The sequence below is a fragment of the Polypterus senegalus genome, chromosome 1 (assembly GCF_016835505.1).
Source record: "Polypterus senegalus isolate Bchr_013 chromosome 1, ASM1683550v1, whole genome shotgun sequence".
Classification (NCBI taxonomy): Eukaryota; Metazoa; Chordata; class Cladistia; order Polypteriformes; family Polypteridae; genus Polypterus; species Polypterus senegalus.
In genome coordinates this window covers 193,532,856-193,547,298 of record NC_053154.1, presented here as the reverse complement: position 1 = coordinate 193,547,298, position 14,443 = coordinate 193,532,856, and the positions used below count along the sequence as shown (strand labels likewise).

The 14,443-nt window shown below is 36.9% G+C and overlaps 1 protein-coding gene and 1 non-coding gene across 3 annotated transcripts in view; one reads left to right on the top strand and one right to left on the bottom strand.

The window, feature by feature from the left end:
• tp63 (tumor protein p63) overlaps window positions 1–14,443 on the bottom strand; it is a 181,424-nt gene that overhangs the window by 99,257 nt on the left and 67,724 nt on the right. The gene's annotated exons all lie outside the window — the stretch shown is intronic.
• On the top strand, window positions 4,128–4,246 carry LOC120519924. The gene has a single exon (XR_005631703.1). It is a non-coding gene; the product is annotated as a 5S ribosomal RNA (ribosomal RNA).

Here is a 14,443-nt window from a genome sequence, read left to right as displayed (position 1 = left end):
GTTTAATTTTCTTCTTAATAAAAATTTTAAGGCAGTACTTCGCCGCTGCGAAGCGCGGGTATTTTGCTAGTGTACAAAATAATTTTGGCTAAGGTTACTCAGAGTTTAAAGGTGAAGCTGGTCAAATTACCTTTTATGTTTCTGCCTTATTTTTTTAAGAAGAAAAACTGGACTTTATGTTGAAATTTTTCTTATTATTTAAAGACAATACCATTCTGAAAATGTACTTAAAGTACTTAAAATACCACTTTATTTTTAAGTCTGCCCAATTTTAGCCAGGGATGATATTTTTGTTTCTGTTTTGAATTGAAATGCAGTTTAAAAGCTTTTTTTTCAAAAATTAAAAGAGCTTGAGTTTACAGTATTCATGTCCATGTCTATTATTTGATTCTGTCGCCCACTAAAACCCTTTTAAATTAAAAAAAGCATTTGCGATTTGGGGCAAATTTTCATGTGTGATTACATACGATTAATCAAGATTAATTATTACACAGCCTCTAATCAATTAGATTAATTTTTTTAATCGAGTCCCACCCCTAATATATACAAAGTATATGTATATCAGTTTCCTCCCATAGCTCAGTGCGAGTTTCAACTCCTTCCGTAAACTACGTGATTTTTGTGACTGCTATTAGCGCAGTTGTGTTTTTGGTTGTGCGTCACGCAAAATGGAACAGCGGAATTTGGAGCAATGTTGTGCCATTAAACGGCAAGTATGACGTTTGAAAAGTTAAAACAGGCCTATGAGGAACATTCTTTATCCCGAGCTCAAGTTTTTCGCTGGCACAAATCATTTTTGGAAGACAGAAAACACGTTGAAGATGAACACCGTTCAGGGAGGACTTCAACTTCGAAAACCAATGAAAACATCAAACGTGTGAACACTCTTGTGAGATCAGACCGTCGTTTAACATTAAGAATGTTGAGTGAACAATTAAATTTGAACAGATTTACCGTTAATCAAATTTTGACTAAACATTTGCACATGCGAAAGGTCAGAATTTTTGACCTCAAAAGGCATTCCTGTGGTTCCCCAGCCCCCTTATTCAACTGACCTCAGTCTGTGTGACTTTTTCCTAAACTGAAAAATGTCCTCAAAGGACGTCATTTCGGGACTTTAGAAAACATCCAAAAGAGTGTAACGGACATGCTGAAGATCATACCGGCTGAAGACTTCCAGCGCTGCTACCAACAGTGGGAACAAAGTCTCCATCGGTGTGTAGCTGCCCAAGGGAACTACTTTGAAGGGGATACATTGATGTTTGAAAAAAATAAAAACTTTGGTAAATAAAAAATCAGTCTCATTAGTTTTCTGCCACACCTCGTATATATGACAGCAACACTCATAACAGTGGCAAAGCAATTACATTGACAATCATGTTACGTTATTTTCAAAATGTTTCCTTTTCTTTTTCATTACTTCTTTAACACACTACTTCTCCGCTGCGAAGCACGGGTATTTCGCTAGCAAATAAATAAATAGTAAAAACTACAAATGGTTAATTGTTACTATGTCAGAAGGTAGTGTGGTGACCAGGTCATGAATCACTTGCGTTGACAAGAGTTATAAAATCTCAACAGCAGTAGGAACAAATGATCTTCTAAAGTGTTCTATTCTACAGCACAGTGAGAGAAGACCACTGGTACGTTTACATTTCTGACATGCCAAAATGCTGTGGAGGGTGACTGCTATTGTCAAGGATGGCCTGCACTTTCCTCCTCATATATCTTTGTGCCACCAATGCCACCGAGTCTGCATTTTTCACCAGCTTGTCCAGCCTCTTCATGTTCTTATCTGTCATACTGCCTCCCCAACACATGGCAGCAAAGAAGAGGACACTGGCAAGAACTGTCTGATAGAACAAAGACACCATTTCATTACATACACTGAATGATCTTAGTCTTCTGAGGAAAAAGAGCCCACTCTGCACCTTCCTGTAGAGGATATCTGTGTTCATAGACTATTCCATTCTGCACCACCTCAATATCCTCCCCTTGGATGTTAACCGTCTGTAAGGGGATCTCAGACCTATGGAAATCCACAACCATCTCTTTGGTCTTCGTTGTGTTCAGAACCAGTCAGTTCTTAGTTCTCAGTTGTTCCAGTCACACAAAGCTCCAATCAGATCCCTATATTCCCCTTCCAACCCATTCCTTATACACACCACAATAGCCATATCAAAAGAGTACTTCTGAATGTGGCAAAAGTCTGACTTATACTGAAAGTCTGCTGTGTATAATGTGAACAGGAATGGGGCCAGAACGGTCCCTTGCAGGGCCCCAGTGTTGCTCACTACTGTTCTGGAGACTCAGTTTCCCAGTTTGACAAATTGAAGTCGTCTGGTCAGGTAGTTATAAGTCCTGGAGGTGAAGGTGGAATCCTCACCCATCCTGTCCAGTTTATCTTTAAGAATGGAGGGTTGGATAGTGTTGAATGCACTTGAAAAATCAAAAAACATAATCCTCACATGAACACTAGGTTCACCCAAAAAGCAGTTAGTCTGGTGTAACATGTAGAGGACTGCACCCTTAACACCAGTGTGTTCCTGGTACTCAAAGTGTAGGGGATCCAGTGCATGCTGGACGTTGTCGTATGATGTGATGCAGAAGCAGCCACTCCAGTGTCTTCATGATCTGTGATGTGAGGGTCAGGGGTCTGTAGTCCTTTATTTCAGTTGGCCACCCAACTTTGGGAACCAGCACAAGACATGTTGTTAGACACAGAGTTGGGACCCTCCTACAGTGAAAACTCAGGTGGTACAAAATCTATAGAGGCTTCACAATTTGATCTGTACACTTCTTATAACTGTCTGGGACACACACCATCCAGACCAGCTGCCTTTCCAGAGCATACCCTCCCTCAGCTGCACCCTCACCTTATCTGCTGTGAACCTGGTGTAGCAGATGTTGCAGCAACAATGTCAGGGGTGTAGCAACGATGAGGAGCAAAATCTGCCTCTGCAATGGTGGGAGAGGGAACAAAGGGCCTATTCTGTGACACCAAGCCAGTGCTGGACACTATGTCAAACCTGTTATAAAACAGGTTAAACTTATTGGCCTTGTCCTCATCACCTGCTGTTGCCTGACTCCTCTTCTCTTTATAGCCAGTAATGGTTTTCATTCTCCTCCACACCTCTGTGATATTGTTGTGTTGAAGCCTCTTCTCCAATTTTCTTTTACAGTTCCTTTTGCCAGCTTTAAGTGCCTCTTCAGGTTGTGCTATACCGGATTAAGCTTTTCCCTATCACCAACCCTGTAAGCCTTGTTTTTTTGGTTAAGGAGCTTCTTGATGTTACTGGTAATCCAAGGTTTATTGGTGGGAAAGCAGCAAACTGTTTTAGAACTGTATGCTCCTAAATACTTCTCATAATGTGTAGTATCAATTTTCAGACCACTCATACTCAAATCTAATAGTTTTACTTACTATATGTAATATTTTACATTTACTTACAATAAATTTCATTTACCACATATACTGTATTTCCAAGTCCCTCTGTAATGACTCAACGGATTCTACCTGCAAACGTAATCAACCTGTTATTTATATTCCAATCCAAGTCATTTATATATATTATAAACATTAACATCTCTTGTAGGATACTGATAAAGCACAATCACTTTCTGCTTCCTGTGTTTTAGCCAATTCTACATCATTCTACACACTACAACCTGAACTCCCACCTCCTTCAGTTTGACACCCATCCTGTTAGGTGAGACCTTATCAAATGCTTTCTGAAAGTCAAGACAAATAACATCATACTGTATGAATGACTATAATTTAGGGCCCTATGGAATCCATTTAATTCTGGGTTTTTTTTTTTTTTTTACTTTTTTTTCTTTTTTCTATAAGTAGCAACAGCTACAACAAAACAAATAATAATGAAATGGCACTTTACATTCCTTTTAATCAAACAGCACACTAGCAAAACTGAACCTTATTTTGCAGTTCCATCCATCAGGCAGGAGCTCAGATCCTCCATGATGCTGTGTGCGGAGACTGCAGTAGGACAGCAAGTGCCCTACAGAATTGTAAGAGCTGTATAATTTGATGCATCCTTCTGAGATGAAGGTTAACTTCACTTTTAGGATATTTGTTACAGCCTGAGCTGATGTGTTCTCAGCCTACTGCTTACGGCCATACCAGTGTGAAAGCGCCCGATCTCGTCTGATCTCAGAAGTTAAACATGCACGGGCTCGGCCAGTACTTGGATGGGAGACCACCTGGGAACCCCGGGTGCTGTAAGCTTTTTTCCTTTACTGTTGTACTCAACCTGAACATCAGTGTATGCCTTGGAAATGCATCTTTTAACTTTCCAATGGAAAAGGGCGGCACGGTGGCACAGTGGTAGCGCTGCTGCCTCGCAGTTAGGAGACCTGGGTTCGCTTTCCAGGTCCTCCCTGTGTGGAGTTTGCATGTTGTCTGCGTGGGTTTCCTCCCACAGTCCAAAGACATGCAGGCTAGGTGGATTGGCGATTCTAAATTGGCCCTAGTGTGTACTTGGTGTTTGTGTGTGTCCTGCAATGGGTTGACACCCTGCCTGGGATTGGTTCCTGCCCTGTGTTGGCTGGGATTGGCTCCAGCAAGACCCCCGTGACCCTGTGTTTGGATTCAGTGGGTTGGAAAATGGATGGATGGATGGATGGGTACCCCTACTGATTTGAACCAGCTATTCCACTTGGGGGTTCCTGGACAGGCTTCGAAGGAAGACTTTACCCACATCACTAGTGATGCAGCCTCATTAAAGAATTTATAATGCTGCCAGGTCTCTCCCATCAAACTGATGACATGTCACAAGCAGGCTGAATGTACACTGTTAGGCATAACCCCTTTTAAAACTTCCTGGTATGTTTTCAGACAGCATGATGCATTGTCTGTAACCAATGCTAAAATGTAATTAAGATGCAGCTGGTTGTTGTGAAGGAACTGAAGTGCTGCCTGTGAAAATGTAGAAAAGTTGCAGATCTCCATAAAGGTAACATCTGCCAAAAAGTACTGGTCTTCAGTACCTGTAATTGTGATTATGTAAATTATTTCTAATGATTTTTAAACCTTAAATGTTTACAAATTTAAAATGTGCATCAATACATCTGTAGCTTTATGTACTGCACATCTTAAAATAATTATAAAGCAAAAGCAAACTAATCTGCAAGACGCTGAATCCGGGAATTAAACAGAAAAAAAAGAAAGACATGCTTTTAAGGGCTCATTGCATCTGATTAGAAGCCTGCTCTTCTGCCCAGGTTTGTAGGTGTCAAGTTTACAACATTAGAGTCAAATGTGGACCGTGCGTGCCTCGTTACCATTAGGCTAAATATTTATTAAATTCAGAAACAACCAGTGCCATTCACCAATAACATTTTCTACATGGAAGACTGTTAATATCGGTTAAATATAATTTTATGTACAATTAGAACTGCCTACATAAAAGAATTACTATACAGCCAAATGTTTACTCACATATCACTATGTTGAGAACTATGCGGTGTTGGCTATCAGAGGTTTCATCAACTACAACATAAATTTTATTGCCAAAAATCTTTCGATATGTTGTTCAAAGACACAGGGCAAATGAGTTTGATGAAGACTGCTCTCATTTTCTGGCAGTCCCCCTCCTTGTTTATAATACTTAATACGGAAAGGATGCATCTTTGTCATTTTTTCAAGTAGTATGTCTGACTTGCATGGCCCACAAAGTCCTCCACAAATTGACGTCTTGCATCTGATGATTTTGTTATTTCCACTATTGTTACCTGAAGGAGCACACTTTTTGATCTTAATTTCTCCTTGTTCTTTAGATGGGTTTTAGATCTGATGTGGTCATTGCAAGTATGTTTTCATGTCCAGTCTATGGTATGCTGGCAAAACCTGCAGAAAAGTTTTTGTTCCGATTCGTAAAAGTCACCCTCAATTTTGCAGTTAAACTTATGTTTCTTAGTTTTCTCTACGCAGTTAGGGTATCTGATACTGCTTGCTATGACATTTCTGTCTTGTAATGCTAGCTAATTCAGTTGCCTTTAACAAGAAACAATATAGGAAACACACGCACAGATATATGCACAACTGAATTTCTACGAAGAATTGCGTTCACTTGAAAAACAAACTAGAAAATAGTATCAGAATGATAGAACTACAGATTACTCAATCATTTATTTTATTGGGAATATCTGTAACAGTCACCCCTTCAGTCCCTAAATTCCATACATTTCCATTTTTAAATCCAAAATCCGTTTTTATGCATTAATTCCGTAATTCCGTCCATGTTTTCTTCATTGCGGAAATCATAGGGCCCTAATGATTGTATCATTTTGTTGATTCCTCATAAAATTCCAGCAAATATGTGAAACATGACTTCGCTCATCTGAACCTATGTTGACTTCTGTTCTTTCTATGTGTTGCTCAATCTTATTGTTAATAATTCCTTCCATTAATTTACCTTTGATGGACATTAAGCTATAGTTACTTTTTATGTACAAGGATAATATATTTGCCATTTTCTAGACCTTTGGAATTTCTCCAGTGTGCAGTTACTTCCTAAAATATCCATGAAGGTTTTAAGTATGTACTCACTACTTTCCTTAACACTAGAACCCCTGAAGCTTGCGAAAAAACCCATAATCCTGGTCCACCTTAAATTGTTTTGCGCCTCTCTGCATCAGCGTCTTTTGTTTTCTACATGTGTTGATCAGCACAATCAGCCGGCTGTCCGATTCAGACCCCCTTGCCAGAACTCAATTCGGTAAAAAGTTCTCCCAGCTCAAGCCAAGGGTCCTTATCTGAATGAGACGTGCTCTGGAGTTGTATAAGGTAAATAATACAGTATATCGTTATTTGGAATACATGCATTTCAGGTGTGTTTTCCGTGCCTACAAAGATCTGGGTAAGTGTAGGATGAAAGGATATGTGAGGCAAGAAATGCTAAACACATTTCCTAAAGTAGAAACTTTTTCAATATTATACTAATAATGACGTGAAGTGTATAATGCGTGAAGACTTTAGTCCAAATATCTAATAAACACATGCGCTTTTATCTATACTAATAAAAGGCAAAGCCCTCACTCACTGACTCTAATTCTCCAACTTCCCGTGTAGGTAGAAGGCTGAAATTTGGCAAGCTCATTCCTTACAGCTTACTTACAAAAGTTAGGCAGGTTTCATTTTGAAATTCTACGCGTAATGGTCATAACTGGAACCTATTTTTCTCCATATACTGTAATGGACGTTAGCTCGATGGACGTGGGAGACGGAGCTGCATGTGACATCATCACGCCTCCCACGTAATCACGTGAACTGACTGTGACCGCAGTACATGGAAAAGAAGGAAGAGCTCCCAAAGCGCTGAAGAAAAACGCTGAATACTTTATTCGCCAGATACAAGTTTAATGAGAAGACACGAGGTATAAACGAGACTTTGTATTACTTTGTAACGGAGTTAAAATTGCTGTAGCGAGAAACTTTTAAGTGCCGGGTCTTAGCTAACATTAAATACAGCCGTGGACATAGCAACATCACACAAGAGAGCAGCTCACATGAACTGACTGACCGCAGTATGAGTGATCATTTCCATGCATCAAACCTGTTCAAAAAATGCATTACACAATTGACAAGGTGAAAAAAGAATGTTTTCCAAACTGAGCTCCACAGCTCTCCACAGCTCTCCACAGCACAGTCTTGCGGAAGCAACTGCCACCAAATATTCACAGAAAAATCCACAAGTTAATACACACGCTGTCTCTAGAGTTTCTCCACACTCAATGTATTCCTCGCATCCCCGTTACACCCTCTGATCTCCCATTTCAATTTAGATGCCTCCAATTTCCAGTAAGGCTCTGCTTCACGATGAGAAGTAAGAAGTCTCAGGGACAGACCCAACAAAATGTTGCCATTGATTTCAGGCAAGATTGCTTTTCTCCTGGACAACTATACGTTACATTCTCAAGAATGAGCTTGCGCAGCTTCGTCATATTACAACCAGAGTGCTGAACTGACAACGTGATATATAAACAGAACTATAATAATCGTAATAAACGAACAATAAAACGCGCAGAACCCGTGGATTAAATAAAAATGCAGCCTCCTTGGCAAAGCCAGGAAAGAGGATGGCTTTATATGTCGTTCGTTTATAAAACAGCGGAAAAGTTGTGTAAAGGCTGCTTCACAAAAAGACAGCGGAGCGCCTTATATGAGCAGGCAGTCAGCTAAAGAAGGGAATCAATAAATATCTCTAATCATGATAAACGAACAAAAAAATAGCGTACAAGCCGCGGATTAAATAAAGGTAATGGGTACCTGAACAGTACAGTAAGTCTTGAATAGCTACACAATAACTATAAGAATCGTAATAAACGAACAATAAAACAGTACAGAACCGCGAAGAAAGGAGAAACGACGGCCTTATATGGCGTTCGTTTATAAAGCAGCGGAGAAGCTGTGTGAATGCAGCTACACAAAAAAACAGCAGAGCGCCACACTCTGAATGTATTCCTTGCATCACTGTTATACCCTCTGATCTCCCATTTCAATTCAAATGCCTCAAATTTCCAGTAAGGCTCTGCTTCGCGATGACAATTAATAAGTCTCAGGGACACACCCCACAAAAGGTTGCCATTGATTTGAGGCAACATTGCTTTCCTCCTGACAAAACTATACGTTGCATTCTCAAAAGTAATCTCAGTGCACAGCTTGGTCATATTACAACCGGAGTGCTGAACTGACAACGTGGTATACGCGGGGATTTTGCTATATACAGTATATATATATATATATATATATATATATATATATATATATATATATGTAGATATGTATATATATATGTAGATCTGTATATATGTGTATGTGTGTATACTATATGTGTGTGTGTGTATGTATGTATGTATGTGTATATATGTATATGTCTATATATATGTATATATATGTAGATGTGTATATATGTATATATATATAAATATGTGTACGTGTAGATATGTGTACATGTAGATATGTTTATATGTATATGTATATATGTTTATATGTGTGTGTGTATATATATATATATATATATATATGACAGCAACACTCATAACAGTGACAAAACAATTACATTGACAATCATGTTACGTTATTTTTAAAATGTTTCCTTTTCTTTTTCATAACTTCTTTAACACACTACTTCTCCGCTGCGAAGCGTGGGTATTTTGCTAGTTCAAGAATATAACCAAAGTAAACAAAAAAAAATCATTCAATATATATATTCCCGTCAATGAGTTACAAACCCAAGCTCAAATGGCAATCGACATATTCCTGGATGGTGCAGAGGTGTGAGCTGCTGCCTTATAACCCAAAGGCTGCCGGTCCAAGCCCCAGGACTCCATGTTTTGAGTAGTGAGCTCATATTATTATTATTACTATAATAATATAAAAACATACATTTGATTTGAGTCTGTAACACCCGATGTAAACTAATTATAAACCTTATAATTATATTGTCATATCTCACTTTGACTTCCCTGTTTATAATCTTTCTTTTTTAAAAGACAACATAGCTTACTTTTCAATAAAAGCAGCCGAATGAAATTTCAGATTTTTACATAGTAAGTAGGGTTGTCAGATCGAACGTTACTATTTGAATATAATTTGAATTTACTTAAATTTTCTGCATTTAATTCTGTCTCATTCTCTCTTACACCTGAGATCCATGACTGCTGTTTAATGTTAAGACCTTCTCAATAAAGCAAATGGAAGATAGAATTATGAAAGTTAAGATTCCTTTTATTAAAAGCCAAAACTTTAAAGAACTTCGACGGCCAACATGCCCTGTCCCACAATTAGTCTCTGTCTTATGTGACTGTTAGTTTGACAAATGCCTAAAACAATGAGCTATAATTACAAATATTCATGGCACCTTTATTAAAATATTTCTGCATCTGTAAAGAAGAAAAAAGTGGACAGATTTGTGCAGACACTGACCTGATACTGTGACAATCTCGTCAGCTGTTGTCTGGCTTTTTATTCTGAATGTCGTGATATTAACTATACCTCTCCTCTGCCTGTTGGACACTCCCAAAATAATAAAACAAGTACTCACTGCATTTTTCCACTTGCTTGCTTTTATACTTTGCTCGTTGTGCTCAATCTGCTGCTGTCTTAATAACAGGTATTCATCCTAATCTAAAACTGCTATGCCTGTGTCTGTTTGGCAGCTAGATGGTATTCAGTACTAGGACTTGTGTGTAGTTCATCTTGGATGTGCTATTCATACTGATAAGACTACTGAGGTTGTTTGTTTAATCAGAAATTTGCACACAATTCTGATTGAATTTCCAATATATTTTTACTTACAGTGCTCCAGTGGATCTATAGTGTTCTGCTGGCTTGAATATGATAATATGTATTTCCTTATTCTGTCCTGTAAGCAACATTGACTTTTTAAAATTAGAGGAATAGTGTGAAACTTCACAAACACAGTTAACAGTTATAATATTTCTTATTGCCTGTAAATACTAACAGTAACAAAACTGGGGTATTGTTCCATGTTTCAATCTAAAACAAGTATTTTCTTAAATTACTGTGCTTTATTTTCGACTTTTACATTTTAGTTTAACGTAGCATCCCTGTTCACTAAAACTGTAATTGGATATTACCTGTACTGTAGATACTGTGTTACAACTTATGTATAGCTACATTTATAATGTGATGTCTAATTACATACAAATAATTTTTTTTTCTCTCATGTCTTATTGTTGAGGAGTTTATCATGCATGCCCTTGGCAGCTCTATAGGGTCTATGGTGAAAGGAGCAAGAACAGTTATTTGTTGCTGGTTCAGAGTACACCGAACTCCTTTAGGGCCAATTATTTTTTTTTTCTCCAAGGGTGAATATTTTCCCAAAAACCTTGTTTTTTAAAAAAGCATACAAAGCAATGGTTTCACACATAACTCAACATAATATTTATTACAAATGACACTCCATGAGCCTTTACAGTATGTAAATTCACAAATTTACATGCAGGGATTCAATGTCAAGTTAACAAGTCTAACAGCCCTCTTAGCGAAGAGAGTCTACCTACAACGTAACAGTGAGTTTTACCATTATGTACAGCTAATTATCACCCTCTGCCCCTGAATATTGACTTAAGTCGACATCTGCCCTCAACTACTGCTGTCCACAAAAGTCAACATCTGCCCTGAAATAGTTAATGTTTGAACTAATTACATGAAAATTATTTTTTCATTGTGTTTATCTTTTTTAACTGTTCTAGTGAGGTGAGAGAGTTTGGCCAGGTAATAGGGCAGAGACTGAAGAAGTACAGTTGTGTTATATGTTGGAGTAGAGGGTAGTCTTATTGCAAAGCACATCCAGAGTTCTCCAAGTTAATTTCAGATCTTGATCTACTTCGTCTTTGCAAAGTTTTCCTGAGAAATGTAGCTTATTGTATTTTTAATTATATTTGTGACATTGATCAAACTAGTCCATGTCTATAGCTTGATGTGTCTGTCCCCTTACATTCCTCATTTTAATCTTGGATCCTAAAGCACTGGTTTGTTTCTTAATCTGAAAGCCATGCACAAAAGAACTACACTTTAATGCCAAAATCTGGAATGCTTTGCCAACAGTGATATACGAGCAGGCTACAAATGCAGAGGTTTTCAAAAAACCTATACAAACCCACTTTTATAATCTGAACCTTTCCTTAATTCCTACTTCCATGGCTGTAACAGCTAATTTGTAGTGCATACAATTGCAAGATTTGCACTAGGCAATAACCACTGTTCTTCCTCTGTTTTATTTTTCCATTTTTATGCAGTGGCATCCAGCATACAGTATATTGGTATATTGAAGGACGATAAAACCCATTGGTTCTGAGTATTATTTTTAATTGCTACATTTTATTATCGTTAAACCTAAAGTAAAATCACCTCAGTTTTGTGGAGTTGAACATTCATTTTGTGTTCATAAATTTGACAACATTCTCAACAATTCTAAGTCAAAAGTATATAAATATACTTATTTCCTTTAACTTAATAACTATAATGTTAACATAACTAAATTTTTACAAAATTGTACTAAATTTTTCATTTTATTTGTGTCATAGTTACACATGGTTATACATTATACAATATGCTTATTGATGTTCTACTCACTTAACTCTATTAACCTGTTAAAATATTTTCTTAATAAACACTGTGTACTCACATTGTTGAATTTTATTTTTATGCATGACATTTACTTATTCAATCAAAAATACAGTGTATTTTATTTCTTTGTACATGTATTCACATTTCTGTCACATTTAAGACACTAACCAATTTGGGTGAAGAAGAAAACATTCAAATTAGAGGACAGGGTAACAAGATCACACCATAGACAGTGCTGATGTACTGTATATTTATTAGACATAAAAATAACGGGGCAATAACCATAAACTGAAATGTTTAATCATGGGCTACCACAATGTAATATTTTTATTTGTACATTCTTTATCAATAAACAACTTTAGAGGAAACTTGTAGTGTACATTCATCATAACACAAGAATAGAAAACCATCATCACAATTCCAGAGGACAAAATGTTAAGATTTTTACTTAAAAATAACAGTTTCTAGACATTGGGGGTATATATAAATTTTTGTATACATAATGTCTTTACACAAGTATCAGTGTTAATAACAAACACTTTGTAATAAAATTAGAAAGTCCTGTAAAATATCTAATATGCTATTTGTAACAACTAGAAACAGTTTAACAATAGAGGCAAAGTCAGTTAGATAAGCAAGACAAAAATGATTCTCTAGTTCTTAAGCCTTAAGAACCTTAATTACAAATAATTAAGCTTACAGCAAAGAACATAGCATGCTTAATCCAGCAATTAACAATTTACATGTAATGAATCTTTGCAAAACAATGAAATTGTTCATAATATTATAATTAAGATAGACTAACATAGCCCTAAAGTTAAAATACAATGAGTTGCATATCTGCTTCCACAGTATAGATTGAGCTGTGCCATAAAGTGTAATATAAAGTATGCAAGCATCAAAGTTCTGTGCATATGAAGCGCAAATTGGGAAGGGGATGCAGATTGGACAGTTACAAACACTTTTTCTCTTCTGCCTCTAGCCAAGAAGATTTGAACTCCACTAAAGAATACACCTCTGCCCTGTCTCTTACAGTCAATAGCCGTGTCAATTCAATCAATATGGAGTCAGTCAACTAATCTGACTCACTAAAATTTTTCTGTCAAAAAATGATGTTACTACTCTGGTATCCTTGACCTTTTAAACATCTGTTCTGGAGAATGTATTTATACAGTAGTGGTTACTGATCAAGAAGATTGCTATATTTCAGATATTAATTTAACGGGCCAGGAATAAAACCAATTTATTATTTTATAAGTTACTGATAAGTTTACCTTAGTAATGGCCTAGCACCTGAAGCTGTCTCTCTCTCTCTTTTTATGCCTGTCTGTAAACGGTAGTAAATTATGTCTCCAGTTTACTATCACTTATTACAGACAGAATGTTCTACAGATACAATGAGAAGTTTTGGACTCCTCCTTAGAGCAAATTTGGTATTTAGTTTTGATCTCCATTCTACTTTTGTCGCAAACTGTTAAAGGTGGGTATGGAATTATCCTCTTATAATTTAATGTATGCACAATTGTTTCCACAAAAACTCAATCATTAACATGCACCTGTTTCATGCAATTTTTATATGAAAATATTAATTGAATCATCTATTCAATTACAAGAACATAGTTAAAAGAAAAAGTAAAAAATACAGTCATGTTTAAAAACCATTCCAAAACACTCTCACCTAAAAGTATGCCATAAAACCTCTTGACAACATAATAATAATGTAATAAGAACAGCATGCATAGTTCCTATAAATGCCTTTCATGCAAATGAAAGAAAGCATAAAGACATTCTGGCCCAGTAGGTCTGGTTACTGCATAAGTTGTACCTCCATACCAAAACCAAAAAGAGAAAAACTAATTTTGATTAATTTGGCCCACACATTACTGCTGCAGCATATTATTGACAAGAAAGCCAAGCAAATAAAAATAAACCAAATTGCAAGAACATCAGGAACCCTTGCAAGAAAAACCTTTAGTCTATGGTGGTAAGAGCTCAAACAACAGCCCAACCCTCTTCCCAAAACTCACAATATAGCTAGCCTGCCTCTGGCAGCTGGAATTCCCCAGCAATATAAAACCCCCTCTGAGGTCTGCCACACTTTCTGCATGTCAATATACAGATGCATAGAAGCAGTAGGAGGAGCTTGTCTTTGACTTTCTGCCAACATCAGGTTGGCACACTGTTCGGTTTTGGAATTCCCCGGAACTCTCTTTATAGTTGTATATTAATATCTGACACACCAATATTAACTTTTGAATGCATGTATACAAATCTCTCAGCAGCTTCCACATTTCAAATATACACAATCAAACATTGTCAATTTTCCTA